Source organism: Mandrillus leucophaeus, unplaced genomic scaffold, assembly GCF_000951045.1.
Source record: "Mandrillus leucophaeus isolate KB7577 unplaced genomic scaffold, Mleu.le_1.0 Scaffold269, whole genome shotgun sequence".
In the NCBI taxonomy this organism is placed as follows: Eukaryota; Metazoa; Chordata; class Mammalia; order Primates; family Cercopithecidae; genus Mandrillus; species Mandrillus leucophaeus.
The window spans coordinates 875825-893791 of NW_012102798.1; the positions used below are offsets into that span (position 1 = coordinate 875825).

The 17967-nt window shown below is 35.3% G+C and overlaps 1 long non-coding RNA gene across 1 annotated transcript; it reads left to right on the forward strand.

The window, feature by feature from the left end:
- Positions 1-16140: 16140 nt before the first annotated feature.
- Positions 16141-17750, forward strand: LOC105542798. The gene is made up of 2 exons (XR_001006524.1): positions 16141-16236; positions 17389-17750. It is a non-coding gene; the product is annotated as an uncharacterized LOC105542798 (long non-coding RNA).
- Positions 17751-17967: the final 217 nt, after the last annotated feature.

Genomic DNA, 17967 nt, shown 5'->3' on the forward strand with positions numbered 1-17967 from the left:
CTAGGTTAAATATCGCCACCTTCTTCAATTACTCTCTAAAATTTGGCAACATCCATATAGTTCCCGATGATTCCACATACGTGAATAGTAAAGTTTGGTGATTCCATTGACAGATTTCTTCAAGGCAGGTCGATCCTCTTTGCCACCTTATACATCCATGTTTTTTTCAATTCTTTTAAATAATATTTTTTAATGCTCTGTAATTATGACATATGTTGAAAGAACACAACTTAAGAATGAGATTTTCTGCTTTTTCTTGTCACTTATCAAAATTCTACCATCCCTTTAAGACTTCAGTTCACTTTGACCATTACCTGCCCACACATTCTTCTCATACTTACCTTGGACACAATCATAAAACTTTATAATTCTAGATTCAACAAAAAGCTTAATTTTCAGTTTCACTGATTGCTTTGGGTACTTTCCTCTTTTATTCTCTACATTATTATTCATATTATCGTCGACATAATTCTATTTATGAGAACATTCAACACTCCTTAATCATTATCTTGTATTCTAGAGTCTCATATAATGGGATCAAGCACACCTTTCTGCTTAACCCCTTGATCTCTTTCTTTCTGAAGTTCAGAGAAATATAGCAATGTTCAATAGTTCAATTCCATGTGGAACTGCAAATATCTCAAAATGAAGTTTACTTTAAAAAACAAGTGAGTCAGAAAAATTTAAGGAGCAGCTGTCTCCTTGCAGCTAATTAAAAAATAGCAACCATTCTTCTATCTGAACGAGTCTGTGTCTTAGAAGCATAGAGTTACTGACTTGTATTACATGCCTGCATGTTTTTAATTCTCTTGAAAAAAATATTGTTTACATTCTGTATTAATTTGCTAGGGCCGCTGTAACGAAGTGCTGCAAACTGAGTGACTAGAAACAACAAAAATCTATCTTGTCACTGTTCTGGAGGCTGAAAGTCTGAAATCAAGGTGTCAACAGGGCCATACTCCCCCTGAGATTCCAGGCAGAAAATCCTTCCTTGCCTCTTTCTGATTTCTGGTAGTGGCTGGCAATCCTTAGCATTCCTTGTCTTTCAGTTGCAGGCATTTCAATTTCTGCTTCTGTCATCACATAATGGCCTCACGGTGTGTCTCTGTCGGTGTCCCTTCTCTTCTTATAAATACATCAGTCATACTGGATGAAGGCCCCCTGTAATGACCTCTATCTGCAAAGACTGTTTCCAAATAAGTTAACATTTACAGGTCCCCGGAGTGAGAACTTTAACATATCTTTTTGTGGGACACAATTCAATTCATAACACACTACAAACTTGAGATGCTTTTTGCACTTTTTTAGTGATTAATTCTGAAACACCCCCACCCGCCTTTTTCAATTACTTTGATAAGCATCACTGCAGACACTCTCTCTAAACTGCATCTTGCAGTGGTACATAGAATTGCTGTTGATGATGAGACATTTTAGGAGAACTAAATTCTAATTAACTTTGTCACTGATTAACTTTGCCAGTGTTTTTTAGGGAACAGGGAAAGGATCTAAAGATTAATGCAGGTCGTCACAGGTGGCAGCAGACTAGGACCCAGATGTTCACAAATCTTTTCACCTCTCAGTGAAATATACTTAGTTTAAAGAAAAATTCGAAGGAAAAAGTTAGGAAAGCATTCAGTACAATTGACTTCTTACAACTTTTCTCTGTTTTGTTAGCCATGTACTAGTAGAAATAATAAGAAATAGGAATATGGACAAAATCAAGGAATTGAAAGTGCAAAAGAAAATTCTACCTGATTAATCAGTTCTTGAACAAACTAAGATTTGTCTGTAATGCGAGACATAACATTTCCACTAGGCATAACAATAAGTAACTACTTTAGAAATAAAGAACATTGTCATATACACTGTAACATAGGAAAATCTTGTTTTGGCAGTTTTATACATTAACATCAAAGCAATTCCTTTAAATTTTGGGGGAGTCTTTCCCCCTAGGAATTGCTTAGAAATGAAAAGCTATAATGCAAATCTCGACTATTTTGTGACTCAAAATCCCAGACTTAATAAAAAGTGTGTCTCTATATACTCAGGCTATTTTCTTGCTGATAGTAAATGATACATTTTCTTTAACAATTTGTCCCTGGCCAGTGGGAAAGATAGAATTGTTAGACAATCAAGGGAGGGACTTTATGCAAACAATTACTATTTGTCAGTGCATTGAGAATAATCATGAACACATAGTAGGTAATCAGCAATGTCTTCCTAATCCCTGCACACATTACGGGATCCTGGAGATAATGAGTGTTCGTTCCACATCAAGATCCATACAACCTGTTACAAACTAAAATTTTTACAATTATTTTTATTTTAATTAACATTGAATAATAAATGTGAAAGAATTTTAAAGTACCTTACCAATGCAAGCTATTAATATAATTAATGAGTTGACAAATGACATTTTTAATAAATGTGAGCTTTTTCGGTCATGTATTGCTTCCCTTCTAAGGGCAGGACAGTGTTTCACATTTTTTCATTAAATTAAGTTATTCCTCTGGTTCGTATTATAAAATAACTTTGAAACGTCTTTCATGTGAAATATACGTGTGGCTAAGAGAGAACAAAACTCTAATTGTGCTCATACTGCAGAACTTAAAATAGATTAATAAAATTAAGCCTCATCATAGTTTCAAAATATTTAGGAGGCATCCATTTTGTACAACTCTTTATAAAATCTGTACTGTTCAAATGTGAGTTAACGTATTTAAAGTAATGATCACTTTAAAATTCGGTGAAATTTAAATAAGAAACTTTCAGTGAAATCCAGGAAATTTGAAAAGAAATGGTGTCATGATAGGAATTGATTTGAGAGAACGATACAGAAAATATGGTTGCCAGTTAAATACTGTTTTTATTGGAAAGAGGGTAGCCTCAAATTCTGATTATGCATGGAAAAAGAAAAAGAGCTATGGGTAGAAGTGGAGGTTATATAGAACAAAGATAGCAGTGATCCCATCATCTCCCCTCTCCATTACTTACTCCATGCTCAAAACCTGTGTCAGCTAGATCATTGCAAGAGTCTCCTCTCTGGCTTCCCTGCCTCCAGTCTTCCATCCATCCAAACCATTCTCTCTGATGCAACCAGAATTATCTTTCTGTAATGTATATATGATCATGTTACTCCTCTGTTGAAAATCTTTTAATGACAATCCATTTCTTTCAAAAGGAATGCCAACCTTGTTACGATGCCCTTTAAGGTTCATCACACTTATGTTTTTCTTTTTAGCCTCATTTCTCCTCCTCTTTTTGCTCAGTTGTCACTGTCCAATCCTCAAGCTCCAGTAATGCTGAAAGAATCAGAATTCCTCAGTGTCATTGTATTTTCTCGTTAGCTTTGGGCTCTTTTCACATGCTGTCTCTAATAATCTTTATTTTTAGAACAGTTTTAGGGTCACAGAAAAATAGAGCAGAAAATACGGAAAGTTCTCATTTTCCCATATACCCCCATTTTCCTCACATGTGCAGACTCCCCCATTATCAACATGCCCCACCAGAGGAGCACATTTGTTACAGCTGATGGATGTATTTTGACACACATTATTATCAAAGACCATGGTTGATTTTGGGGTTATTTCTTGGTGGTGTACCTTCTATGGATGTGGACATACTCTTACCAGATGATACAGCAGTTATGCTTCTAAATATCTCCCCAAAGAAGTTGTGGACATGTTCTGAACTTCTTTGGGTAGATAGTTAGGAACATAACTGCTGTATTATCTGGTAAGAGTAGGATCAGTTTTGTAAGAAACTTCCAGCTGTCTTCCAAAGTGGCTATACTATTTCGCATTCCCACCAGAAACGTATGAAAGGCCCTGTTTTTCCACATGTTCACCAGTAGTCAAGTGTTGTCAGTGTTATGGATTTGGGCCATTTTAATAGGTATGTCAGGTATCTCATTATTGTTTTAATTTGCATTTCACTTATGACATATTATGAGGACCATGGCTTCATATACTTTTTTGTCATGTGTGCATCTACTTGATCTACTTTGGTGCGATGTCTGTTAAGGCCTTTGGCTCATTGCTTAATTGAGCTGTTTGTTGAATCATTGTTGTCTTTGAAGAGTTTTTTGTATATTTTGGATAACAATACTTTGTCAGATATCTCTTTTGCAAATATTTTCTCTCAGTCTGCATTTTGTCTCTTGACAGGGTCACTTGCAGAAAATAATTTTTGAAAATTGAATAAAATCCAGCTTGTCAATTATTTTTTCATTGATTGTAATGGGTGCCATATCTAAAAAGTCATCTCGAAACCCAAGGTCATGTAGATGTTCTCCTATGTTATTTTCTAGGAGTTTTGTATTTTGTAATCTACATTTAGGTCTGCGATCCATTTTTAGGTAATTTGTTTTTAATTTTTAATTTTTATGGGTACACAGTAGGTGTAAATATTTATGGGGTACATGAGATATTTTGATACAGGCATGCAAATCATAATAATCCCATCAGGGTAAATGGGATATTCATCACTTCAGCAATTTATCCTTTGTGTTGCAAACAACTGAATTATACTTTTTTAGTTATTTTAAAATGTACAATAAAAGTACTACTGACTATAATCACCCTGTTGTGCTATCAAATACTAGATATTATTTATTCTATTTTTTTTTTTGTACCCATTAACCATCCTCACTTTTCTCCACCCCACCACCCCCCGGCAACTACCCTTCCCAGCCTCTGGTAACTCTCATTCTACTCTCTATCTCCATGAGTATTTTGAGTTAAATTTTTGTGAAGTATTTTGTAATTTTTGTAAAGCTTGTAAGGTCTTTGTCTTGATTCATTTTGTTTCATGTACATGACCAGTTATTCTGGCACCATTTGCTGAAAACTAACAATCTTTTCAAGTCTTCTCAAGGCCGCATTTGGTAACCACTTTATAAGATCCCACAGGACTTATCAGACTTGAAAACTACGAAAAATATTTCACGGATCAGTTAAAAGATTAACTACTCTGTGAATCCTTCCTTGACTTCTCCAGGCAGGATTATGCTCCTTTTGTGCTATGTACATTTCTCAATTGTAACTATTACATCATTGCATTTTAGTCCTTTGTCTACCTGTCTCACTCTTTTCTGTACACACATTATCTCAGAAATGTGACTAATACAAAGTTGATGCTCAAAACATATTGGTTGAATGGCTAAATCTATCAATAAACCAACCAGTCAGTCCATAACACTAGGTATTTAAATAATGATAGCCAAGCCAGAGATCTTAATTTAAGGAAGCATACACTACTAAAGCAATTTCAATTGACTCTCAGAATAGCAGAAGAAAACAAAGGAAAAAAATATGGCTTTCAGTGGCCATAATTTATAAACAAAAACTGCTATTTATAGTATCATAGCTAAAAATAATGTTTGTGTCGACAGCACAGATTTCTGAGGATATCTAAGTTAAACTAATCTACAATAGATAATTAAGGGAATTAATTTTGAAAGGAATTTCATACACCAAAGTGATTGTGCACCTATAAATATTAAAATAGATTGTTTTTAAAAAGGTGTTATGCGAATATAATTAGTGCCAAGACAAATTTTAATTATAAAATCAACTGGAATATTAGAGGTAAAAGATTTATAGCACTCTACCACTTTCAGCAATCGTGGAGTAGTTTGTTTGGACCAATTATACTTCTGAGAAACCTGGAAAATCTGGATAACATATAAAATAACATCTATTGGAGTGCAAAGCAACCTACCAAGACAGGCATGATGTCTCAGAGAAGGGAAACCTAGAAGGTGAGACCAATTTGGCACCAGTAAGTTCCTTAAAGGATTTATGCAGACATAGTCAAATGCAGTGACTGAAGACTGAAAACATAAGACAGCTGTTTTCAGAATCTCAGATCTACAGGAGAAAAATTAGAGTTTAAAACTTGACAAGAAGAAGAAGACTTGGTAAACACTTGAGGCTTTAAGTTAGGACCCGGAAGGGTTACATTCTAAGGGTAAGGCTTTAAGTTAGGACCCGGAAGGGTTATATTCTAAGGGTAAGAGTGAATGAGAAATAGAATAGCCCTCACCAAAACTAAAGGCCAACTTTAAATCAGTTAAATCCCTGACTGGAATAATACAATCTATCCTTAGCCTAACTGCTTACCAGAAGCAAAATTAAATTGTCCCAGAAGTATAACAATATCCAGAGCTTCAAATAATCTCAACTATTTTTCATATACAATAATCAGCAGTAAATAAAAAACCATCAGGCATGGAAAAAGTCAAAAATTAACTGAAAACCAAGAAAAACAGATGATATAAACAAACTCATGTAGAATCTAGCTATTTAGTTTTTAGACATGAACCTTTAAAAATGATTAACAAGTTTAAGAAATTCAGTGATAAGGTAAAGTATTCAGCAGAGGACTGGTTACTAAAACAAATCACCAAACAGGAAGTCTAGAATCGGAAAATATAATTATTGAAACTAAGAATAGATGGATGAGTTTAACAGCATATTAGAGATGAAGGAAAAAAAAAACAGATCGAAGTATGGGTGAGGACTGAAGAGAAACTGTCTAGATTGAAGCACTGAGAGAAAAAGTTTCAAGAAACACATGGGACATGGGAAAAATTCTGATATACATGTAATTGGCATCATGGAAGGGGTGAGCAATCAGAAAATGGGGCAGATACAATAATTGCATAGAAATGGCCAAGAATTTTTCAAAACCAATAGGTAATATCAAGTTACAGATTCAAGATATACTATACACCCCAAGTAGGATCAATGCAAAGAAAAATGCAGGTAGGCTCCTCATAATAGAACTCATTAAATCGAATTTTTTATTTTAAAAGCAGTCAGAGGGAGGGAAAATACCTATCACTTTTAAATTTGTGGTCACTTTGCTTCTACAGGCATTTCCCTGAAGACAGCACAAGTTGAACTTTTTTTTATATGGGATTAACATCCAGTCCATGGCAAACATCGGAAGCATACACCTATACACAGTCAATCTCTGAAGGTGAAGACTATTTCCAAATAGCGGTGTCTTTCTGTTCTACTTAAATGTCTGATCCAGTCTTTCACCTTTAGATTTTTCAGACATGAATCAGTTACCAGCACCTTTGTCCTCAAGATATCCCCCCAAAACAACACATATTAGTCTCCTCTGAAACCCCATTATTTGGTTTAGTGAAGTACGTATACCCCATTGGCATGGAGTTGGAGAGTCAGATAAAGACCCAATTACTTATTTCCCTGTAGGTCATAGTAAAAATATGTGTGTGAGTGCATACATTTTCATATATACATGTTTTGGTCTTTTCTAAGTGCCAATGGAAGCCTTGACGTGTGTTAAGGACTGATAAAATGAGGTTTGCATTTTTTAAAATACCAGTATGTTTGCAGTTTGGTAATAAGAGTAGTTAGGGTAGTAAAAGAGAACCAGGAAGCCCAATTAAGAGACTACTGAAGTACTTCAAACTAGAGATTACTATGGCTTGGACTTGAAAGGCGACAATGAATATAAAAATAAGTGGATAGATTATAAAAATATTCTGATAGTTTCCATTGAGGTGGCCCGGGTTATATTTTTTTTCTGCTACTCTGACATATCTGTTGTTTTTTATGTCACTATAAAGGGGAGCTGGGTGGGGAGTAGTTAATGTTTCTTCCTCTTTTTCCACACTTAAAGGAGGCAATATTTGGGAGCTGGAGCAAAATGACTGAATATAGCCCTTCAGTGATCATTCCCCCTCAAGATGACCAAATTGAGCAACTATTCATGCAAGAAAACACCTTCATAGAAACCAAAATAGGTGACAACCACAGTACTTGGTTTGACTATATTATCAAGGAAAGAGGCATTGAAGAGGGTAGAAAAGACAGTCTTGCATTGCCTATAGCACCTCCCCCCCCGCCCCACTGCGAACCCCATGTAGTGTAGCATGAAGACAGAATCTGTGTGCTTGGGCGAGAAAGACCAAAGTGAGAGTGGACCTTGGGAACTCAGTGCTGTCCTGTCACAGTGGAACGTAGTGCAGGGAAGAATTCTGCTGGCACCTGTGAAGGAAGCATTTAGACCAGCCCTGGGCTAGAAATTCCCTGCCTCAGCAGGAGGAAACAGTTCTGGCTGGCTTCACCACCCGCTGACTAAAGTGACCTGGAGCTTGGAATAAATTTGAGTGGCAGTCAGGTTAGAAGGTCTGTTTTTATGTCAGTACCATGTTGACATGTTGTTGGGGAAAGGAGAAGGAAGAATACAGATAACTTTGTCTTGCAACCTGGGTACCATAGTAATAGTAATAAAAAGCAGCAGGCATATTCCTGAAGCTCCAGAGTGCAGATCTTTGCTCCCCGACAGCGTTTTCAGACCCACTGTGGCCAGAAAGGAATCCATTGCCTTGATGAGATGTACCCAGTTTCAGAAGAATTTACCATCCACTGACTAAAGTGGTCTTAGACTTTGAATAAACATCAGTAGCAGCCAAGCAGCAGTGGCCACAGGCCAGTATTGTGCTGGTCTGCAAAGCTTCAGGTGCAACAATGTGGAGTACCAGCTGTGTTGGCCACAGGAGTGTCCATACCAGCATTTCACCAACTCTCACTGCTGAATTATACCAAACATTTAAAGATGAACTAATACCAATCCAGTTTAAACTATTCCAAAAAATTGAGGCAAAGGAAATGCTTCCAAACTTATTCTACAAGACCAGTATTACCCAGATAACAAAACCAGATGATGACACAACAACAACAAAACTACAGACCAGCATCTCTGATGAACATAGACGTAAAAATCCTCAAAAACATACTAGTAAATAGAACTCAACAACACATTAAAAAAATCATTCATGCTGATCAAGTGAGATTTACCCCAGAGGTGCAAGCATGGTTTAAAATACATAATAAATGTGATTCATCATATCAACAGAATGAAGGACAAACCTATATGATCATTTCATTAGATGTAGAAAAAGTATTCCATAAAACTTAACATCCCTTCATGATAAAAGCTCTCAAAAAACTGTGTATAGAAGGAACATACCTGAACATCATAAAAACCATATAAGAAAAATCCACAGAAAGTATCACACTGCATGGGGAAAAAAACCTGAAAGCATTTTCTCTAAGATCTGGAACAAGACAAGGATGCCCACTTTCATCACTTTTATTCAACATAGTACTAGAAGTCCTAGCTAGATAAATTAGAAAAGAGAAAGAAATAAAGGACATTCAAATTAGAAATGAAGTCAAGTTAGCCTTGTTGGCAGATGATCTGATTTCATATTTAGAAAAACCTAAAGACTCCACTACACAACTGTTAGAACTGATAAACAAATTCAGTAGAGTTTCAGGATACAAAATCCACACACAAAAAGCAGTAGCATTTCTATATGCCATAAACAAACAATCTGAAAAACAAACCAAGAAAGTAATCCCATTTAAAATAGCTGCAAATGAAATAGAATACTTAGGAATTAACCAAAGAAGTAAAATATCTCTTTAATGAAAACTATAAAATGTTGTTGAAAGAAATTAAAGACATAAAAAATGGAAAGATATTCCATGTTCATGGGTTAGAAGAATCAATGTTTTTAAAATGTTTATACAACCCAAAGCAATCTACAGATTCAATGCAATCTCTATCAAAACAATGTTCTTCACAAAAATAGAAAGAGCAATCCTATAATTTATATGGAGCCACAAAAGACCCAAAATAGCCAAAGTTATCCTACGCAAGAAGAACTAAACTGGAGGAATCACATTACCTGGCATCAAATTATATTATAAAGCTACAGTAACCAAAAAAACATGGTACTGACATAAAAACAGACACAGGGACCAAGGAAATAGAACAGAGAACTCCAAAATAGATTCATGCATTTATAGTCAGCTCATTTTTCACAAAAGTGCCAAAGACATATACTGAGGAGAGAACAACATCTTCAATAAATGATGCGGAAAAAACTGGATATCCATACGCAGAAGGATGAAACTAAATCCCATCTCTCATCATATACAAAAATCAAGTAAAAAAATAAAGACTTAAACGTAAGACCCCAAATTATAAAACTATTAGAAGAAAACGTTGAACAAACACTTCTGCACATTGGCCTGGGCAAAGTTTTCTTGAGTAAGACATTAAAAGCACAGGCAATCAAAGCACAAACAGATAAATGATATCACACCAAGATAAAAAGCTACTTCACAGCAAAGGAAACAATTAACAAAGTGAAAAGAGAATCTACAGAATGGGAGAAAATATTTCCAAACTACTAATCTGAGAAGGGATTAATAACTAGAATATATAAGGAGCTCAAACAACTCAATAAGAATAAAACCAAATAATCCAACTTAAAATTTGCAAAAAATATGAATAAACATTTCTCAAAAGACATGCAAATGCCCAACAGGTATATAAAAAACCTCAACATCACTAATCCCCAGAGAAATGCAAATTAAAACTACAATGAGCTATAATCTCATTCCAGTTAAATAGCTTTTTAGGCCAGGCACTGTGGCTCACACCCATAGTTCTAGCTACTCAGGAGGCTGAGGTGAGACGATCGCTTGAATCCATGAGTTTGAATTCAGTCGAGGCAACACCGGAAGACCCTGTCTCTAAAGAAATAAAAGGCTTTTATACAAAAAACAGGCAACAACAAATGCTGTCGAGAATGTGGAGAAAGGGGAACCCTTTATATACTGTTGGTGGGAATGTAAATTAGTACAACCACTATGTGAAACAGTATGGAGATTCCTGAAAAAAATTTTTAAAAGATAAAAATAGAGCTACTATATGATCCAGCAACCCCACTGAGAAAGGAAATTAGTATATCAAAGTAATATCTGCATTTCCATGTTTATTGCAGCACTATTCACAATAGCCGAGATATGGAATCAAACAAAGTATCCATCAATAGATGAATGGATAAAGTAAATGTGGTACAAATACACAGTGGAGTACTATTCAGCCACAAAAAAGAATGAAATCCTGTCATTTGCAACAACATGGATGGAACTGGAGGTTATTACGTTAAGTGAAATAAGCCAGGTACAGAAAGACAAACTTTGCACTTTCTCCATAATATGTGAGAGTTAAAAAAAATGAACTCATGGACTTATGCTGTAGATTGTTGGTTACCAGAAGCTGGGAAGGGTAGTGGGGAGAGGGGAATAAAAAGGAGATGGTTAATGGACACAAAAATACAGAGAGAAGAAATAAGATCCAGTGTTCAGTAGTATAATAGGGTAAGTATAGTTAACAATAATTTACTGTAATTTTCAAAATAACTAAAAGAATGGAATTGGAATGTTCCTAATACAAGGAAATGATAAGTGCTTGAGGTAGTAGATACTTCAATTATTCTGATTTGATCATTATATATTGTATGCTTGTATTGAAATATCTTGTACATCATAAATATGTACAGCTACTATGTATCCAAAACAATTTTAAATAAAAAATTTAAAAGGCAATATTCATGCGGATATGATATATGGCAATAAACCACATTCATTCAATGTTTGTTTGTACTCACTCTTTGCTTTCATGAAACCCTTTCAAAGAGACAGAGAATGCAGAAAAGTTGAGTCTGCTGTACTAAAGGAAGATCTACTTCCATATCCTATAATTGGCTTTCTGCTATTTGGACTCAAAATCATTTCAAAAATGAATGACAATTGGAGACTGTGGTTACTTATAGAGCTGTTCACAAGTCTGGTTTCCTGTGGTAGGGATGTGGTAGGATGGCACTCGTAGCTGTTGAAGTTAAGCAATGTGTTTTTATTTGTTTGTCTTTTAAAATATAAATTTTACTGTGCATATTTAAGGTATACAATATGATGTTATGAAATATACGTGTACAGTAAAATGTTTGCTATAGTGGAACTAATTAACATATCCATCATCTCCCATAGTTACCCATCCACCCCCATGGCATGAGCAGCTATAATGTATTCATTTAGAAAAAATCTTGACTATAATACACTACTATTAACTATAGTTAGTACATTAGATCTATCAACTTGTTTCCCCTACATATTTGCCAGTTTGTATCCTTTGATCTACATCTCCCCCATTCTCATCCTCCTACCCACTCCATGACCCTAGTAACCACTATTTTATTTTCTATCTATATGTTTGACCTTTTTTGAGATCATGCTATCTTTTCCTTTCTGGCTTATTTCACTTAACATAATGCTCTCCAGGTCCATCCATGTTGTGGCAAATGAAAGGATCTCCTTCTTTTTCAAGGATGAATAATATTTGGCCAAAAAAATAGAGTGTCGCTTACAGGAGAAACTTTTAAGAGTCATTTTTTTGTTTACCACCTTTCTTTTCTATACAATAAGAACAGAAGCTCATTTCAAGATGAAGCCTCTGTCAACCCGAGTCCTAAAGTAAGGGGAACGAGCAGAGCCAACTGTGCTCCACCTCTCAACTTCTTTGGGTTTTAGCATATGAGAAAATTTTGTTGTTCCAAACCTCCTTTATGGTTATTTGTTAATGTGGCTGAACCTAGACCATCCTTATACAGACACCAGTGAGTCAGTCAATCCTCACTCCTAGCAGGGTCTCCCTCTAAAACAATTGAGTCTCTGGACATTTAACACTGATAATGACTAAGAACTCACTGTCTTTTGAGATAATGTTCTCCAATTTTAAGCAGTAAAAATTATTAAATATTCTTTGTTTTGAACCAAAACTTGCCTTTCTGTAACCTCCACTCAAAAGCTAATTTACATGGTGAGCTTAGTTAATGAACAGGCACTTGTCTAAATGTCTTTGGTGACATTCTGCAACTTAGAATTTATTACCTGCCTCAGGAAGCGTTCTGCTAAAACTATTTTCTGAAAAATCCTAAATCTCAAACAACAGAACACACTGAATGTAAATTAAATAGCTCTCTTGAGCAGAAAATTAAATTGGTTCCATGACATGGGTTTTAAGGAAGCCAACATAATATAAACAGTGCTGCAAGTGACTGATAAACCTGCAAACTCAATTGATACCCTACCTTGGTAATAACCAATTGGGAAAATTAGAGTAATGTGCATGAGCATATCTCATTCACACACTATTATCTAAACAGAGCTAGAAAATATGTTCAAATAATTAATGACACTTGAATCCAGAAATATCAATATAGTATACACTTTGAAAGCACCCTTCTTTTAGTTTTTGTAGGCAGAATGACCTACTCACCATAATCCCAGGTTAAAGCTCAACTTTAGTGGTTCAAAGTAATTCATTATATCAGTCTATTTTACAATTAGTGCAGAGAAATAAGTAACAACCCATTCAGTACAATTTAAAAGCCAGTATGAAACTGCCATTGCCCCACATCTGTTTCTCAAGAGTCATTCACGTTTTCCGGACTTACAGTATAACTTATTATCTGAGCTTTTTAAAATCAACACAATTTACAGAAAGGGTCAACAGAAAAATAAGAAAAAAAGAATATGTTCTTCAAAAATGAAGAAATATAAAAAGACACTATAAAACATACTTAAATTCAATGTAAATCAAGCAGCAAAATTAAAGCACAAGATTCAGTTTTTCATCTGATATTGTAACTTTTGTTTTTACTAGCAATATCTATTATTGGTAAGAGTTTAGAGAATGAACCCTCTTATTTACTGTTAATCACCATGTAAAGTGACATACTGAAGGATGGGGATGAATATCAATTATGCCTTCCAAATCAGTAATAGCAAGTAGATACTAACCTTCTTCCACTAACCTTCCTGTATTAAGACTATTATAAAGATTGTGACTGGCCATCAACTTCAAGATTTATTCCACTTCATGGAGGGCATGGTAGTGTCAGTCATCTCTTTTGTATCATCTCATATAATCTCACCTTGAACTCTGATTCCAGCCATGGCTACAGTGAACAGTATTGTGTAAGTTTCATTCTACGTTATACCAATTACCCGTATCGGCCTCTGATATGAGCTCTTCTACAAGGTGCTACTCATTTTATAACACTTTCTGAAGAATTAGGTAGGACAGTGTAGGTTTACACATTATTGTTTGAACTAAAAAGTAAGAGATAAACATTCATCTTCAGGAATAGGAAGTCCTTAGAGTTAATTAAGTTCCTATACTGACCAATTTCTGAAACTTTGGAGGACAGTCAGCTAGAATGTCTATTGTATTGGTCCAAGAAGGATCAATAGGAACTGTGGAAAATGAGACAAGCCTATCAAATACAGTAGGATATCTATATTTTATCCGTTTTCTCCAGGGAAGAACAATCATCTTTCCTGTTAATCTTGATGACTTAAACAAAAAAGTGGGAGAACCGGGGAAGAGGAAAGCTTTATTTCTCACAGTTCTGGAGACTGGGACGTCCATGATAAAGGTATCAGCTTATTTGACTCCTAGTGAGAGTCCTCTTCCTGGTTTGCTGATGGCCATCATCTTGCCATGTCCTCACATGGCAAAAAGAGAGGGAGAGGTTTCGAGAGAGGAGAGAGGGAAAGAGTGCTCTCTTGTCTCTTCTTATAAGGGCACTAATCCCATTAGGAGGACCCCATCCTAATGATTTCCTCTTGACCTAATTAGTTCTCAAAAACCCCATCTCCAAATACCATCACTTTTTAGGTTAGGACTTCAACATATAAATTTTCGGGGAGCAAAATTCAGTCCATAGCAGCCAGAAAAGTAAGAGATCTCATAGTACTTGAATTGATTCTGGAATAACATATTTATTTTTAAAAAGCACTGTGGGCCGGGCACGGTGGCTCATGTCTGTAATCCCAGGAGGCCAAGGCGGGCGGATAACCTGAGGTCAGGAGTTCGAGACCAGCCTGGCCAACATGGTGAAACTCTATCTCTACTAAAAATACAAAAATTAGCCAGGCGGGGTCGCAGGCGCCTGTAATCCCGGCTACTCAGGAGGCTGAGGCAGGAGAATAGCTCGAACCCAGGAGGCAGAGGTTGCAGTGAGCCAAGGTCGCACCATTGCGTTCCAGCCTGGGGAACAAGAGCAAGACTTCATCTCAAAAAAAAAAAAAAAAGCACTGAGAGTCTGAGGGATGACAAGTTTTTGATTTGTACAAAGACTGGTAAAATTATTTTATATAACTCAATCATGAAAGTAATCACTCTTTGTCAACCTATAAATTCCGAGGAAGATAAAAGAAGATAATTCCCTAAACTGCATTGTTTTGTCAATTTGTTAAAAATTATTTTCCATTTGCAATCATTCATGCTATGTTTATTTGCTTTTAGTTTGTTTATTTATCTATTTAGAGTTTGGGACATTACCATAACAGTCAGTTGGCTATAAAGAGTTTATCATAACAGTTGGCTATAAAGGGATATTATTTGATTTTACCTTTAGTCCTACATACATTTTAAAATACTAAACCATTTTCCTTACTTTACACAGGCTGACAGGTGCTTAAAAAAACAGGATAATATAATGAAGGAAATGAAAATATTAACTCCATTTTAAAAAAATCTTGCTTTAACATAGATGATAATACATATTCTGTAAATTCAGGGGAAGTTACTTCTTAGAGATTTTAGTCATATGAGGCAAGCAATAGAGAAATAGGACCTTGCTGAGATAGCTTGGGTATCAGCCCAGGGGGACACCTCTAAAAGTATTAAATGTTCATTTACACCACAGTAAGCAAACTCCCTTTAAGTGATTCCTTAAACTGAGCGGAATACATTTATTTGACCCAAATGTATCTTCATTTTTCTGGGTGGTTAATTGGATGATTCAGTTCATTTGTTCTTCTATTCCACTGACAATTAATATATATACTTCATATTAATTACCCCTTTTCAACAAAATGACATTTCACTGTAGGCAACACTGAACACAATTTATATTCTGTAATTACTGAGAAGGCACCTCATGATCTAGTTACAGGACCTCAGGGATATCATAGTAAATCTCGAACATCACAGTGATGTATAAGTGATGTGTAAGAAACTGATTGAACCTGAGTTCTTTTGATTTCAGAAAAAAATCATCAATTTGTTTATATTTTATTAGGTCATAATTTTCACAATATGGTACGTAAAATTATTTATAAACACGTTAAATATGGCAATGTCAGTAGCTCATCCATTTCAATCATTCACATTTTTTTTAACTGTAGAAATTGACATTATTTAAATCCTTACTGTTTTCTCTCCTTTTTTTCTCAGTGTCAAAGCACTTCAATTAAAACACAGAAACTATAGAAATTTATCCGGTAAATATGCTGATGATGTCCTAAACTTGATCGCTTGTCTCAAAATTTAGTGCGTGTAAGTTTAAACCCATAATTACAGTTTTATTTAAAGTCGCATCACATAGAAAATTAGAAAAACATTCAGGTATTGAACCTATCAGGTGAGTTCTTATTTTAGGAATTTGCTAGATAGTTACTTTTCAAAAATTTATGGAGGAATTGACCAATTTGAGAGTAATATTTTTTACTATTGGAAACAGAATTGTGATGCCTTCACCTCTTTAACTGAATTTAGCTATTAGAGAAAAACTGTCTAGTGGTGATGTCTCACCCCACTTTGTTGATAAAAAAGAAATGTTATTTTTGTAACTTCTGTAGTTGAATCAAACATAAAAAGCACAGTGCTCAGGCAGAAATAGCTGTTTCTTATTTCTTTGATTTCTCTCAACCCAACTTTCGCTGTCAGTAAACTGGCGGTCCCACATGGCCCTTCTTCTCTTCTTCCAAAAATCCAACAATTGTGTTCATCAGTTGTTGCCTAATAATCAAGCCACTATGTGAAAGTGAACCATCATAGGAATGTATTTATTCCATCTCCAGAAACACAAAGCAAGATCTGATGAGAATTTTTTTTTAAACAGTGATTTGTTTTACCCGTAGAAGTTCCCCTCCCTCTGTCTCTTAATGGGGGAAGTTCTTCCTTCTTTCTTACCTATTATACTCTCTGCTCGTTAAAACCACTCCACGTGTGTCTGTGTTGTTTTATCTTGATCGGTGCAAAACCAAGGACCCTGGCATTCCTCCAGTCATCGAAGCCTCATCATTGTGAATTTTTACTCCATCAGCCAATGAAAACAAGGTCAAACGTAGCTGTTGTGTGTGTGTGTTCATTTTAATTTTGGTTTTAGAAAGATAACGGAGTCAAATTGCTATTAGCTTTCAACTTCCATTGATTTTGAATCTTGCTGACAGGGTCTGTTATTTGTCAACTCAGTATACATTAATACTCTTTGCTTAGTGTCTAAACTATTGTTTTAATTGGGATTCCAATGAACTCAGCAAAAAAAGATTTCATTTCCCAGGTTCTCTTACAGTTAGGTGTGGTATTAAGACTAAGATGTATGTAGAAGCTATAGGATGAAAGTATTTTGAAAGTTTCTAAAAGATGGGCAGATGCATGCCCTTGTTTACCCTTAACTTCCTGTCTTCTTTCTCCTGACAGGAAAGTTAATGGCTGAAGATTCAGCAGCCATTCTGAACTGGAAATTACATGTTAAGGCTATTATAGAAGAAATTAAATCTCTATGTCCCCAAGGTATCTCTATACCGGCCTGGCATGCCTATCTCCAAACCTCCTTTACATGAGACAGAAACAGCTTCTATCACCTTAAAATCTGTTACTTTAGGTGTTTTCATTATGAGCAGCTAAAATGAATCTTACTTGATACAGTGTGAGTGTTCATGGATTAGGGCATTGTTTGATAAGAGGAGTAAGAAAAGAATATAAATTGTATTGGCCCTGACATGCCACAATGAGGGCTGAAGCCAAATTAATCAAATAATAAACTCAAATACAAAGAACAACATTTTTTTGTTGGTTTCAGCTCTAACAAGTAAATAACGTCGAAGTAATCAGTACTATCCTTACAATAAGAAAAAAGTTGAACAAACTGAAAATGAACGACTTTTCTTCAACCCAGAAGAGAAGTAAAATCACAGAGCAAACTGCCCTTCTGAAATCTGGAAAGACAAGCAAATTCATTGAGTCCCAGCTGTAATTTCCTTCAGTGGAGCATAATTC